Below are 1301 nucleotides of genomic sequence, written 5' to 3'. Positions count from 1 at the left end.
AGGATTTTTCTTAAAAAGGTTATTAAGGTATGAAGAGTTTGATCTTTATTATTGGTAGTAGAATTAGTAGCATAATCTTAGTTTCATTTATCCAAACTTAATTTCCTCTAAAAAGTTGGTTTTAATATATAATATTTTTTGTTTAATTTTAGTAACTAAATTATAATAATAATAATAATAATAATAAAAATAATAATAATAATAATAATAATAGTTATAATAATAATAATAATAATAATAATAATAATAATAATGATAAAAATAATAATAATAATAATAATAATAATAATAATAATAATAATAGTAAGATCATATTATTGGGTGTCAAAAAGATTTATGGTCTTCACATGGAAAATTTGAGGAATTACTACATTTTATTAATTCAGTATATTCGTATCAAATGCTATTGTATATTCTTGTCTTCCACTATGGGCTATCCCTATTCTTAAAGGTCATATTCACCTATTCTAAGCTTTGGAAATCAGAATAGTATATTTTTAGAGTGTGGTGATTTGTTCTAAGAAGTAAGACATTGGTATGGGATTATTCATAGGACCCTAAGCTCTATTTTTGAATTGTGAATAATAATAATAATAATAATAATAATAATAATAATAATAATAATAATAATAATAATAATAATAATAATAATAATAATAATAATAATAATAGCAGAGAGAAGTAAGATATAATTTTAAAATAATACGATAGTGGGAATATAATATATGAACAGACTGGTTAAAACAAATATCAGAGAGAGAGAGAGAGAGAGAGAGAGAGAGAGAGAGAGAGAGAGAGAGAGAGAGAGAGAGAGAGAGAGAAGTGGAACATATCGTGCGGAAGAAAAACTGAAATGGAAATTCGATAATATCCGAACCAGGGAGATATTCCCATCGAAATCTGATATCTTGAAGTCTGATTCGTACCTCAATTTCCTTACCATAATTCAAGCAAACATGAATTGGATCCATTTTTATAATTAAAGCTGTAGATTTCGTTAGGCACAAAATTTCAAGTTTTAACGTGTACATCTACTGCATGTCAGGTATTACTTCTATTAATGGTTTGGATATACCTGTTTTTTTTTTCTTCTTCTTCTAAAATACATCTTGTTATTTTAACATTTGATAATTATTTCATTATTTTTGTATGGCTATGATCAACAAAGCTGTATTATTCAGGGGCTAGTCAAACTAGGCTGGGTTGCTGTGAGCTATCAATCGAAAATCTCATGCCATCAACAATCCGAACCGGTCAGCGTGGTGATGAAAACTGGCTAAATGCCCGACATGAAATATTAA

This window comes from Palaemon carinicauda, chromosome 14 (assembly GCF_036898095.1).
Source record: "Palaemon carinicauda isolate YSFRI2023 chromosome 14, ASM3689809v2, whole genome shotgun sequence".
Lineage (NCBI taxonomy): Eukaryota > Metazoa > Arthropoda > Malacostraca > Decapoda > Palaemonidae > Palaemon > Palaemon carinicauda.
This window is presented reverse-complemented; position numbering follows the sequence as displayed.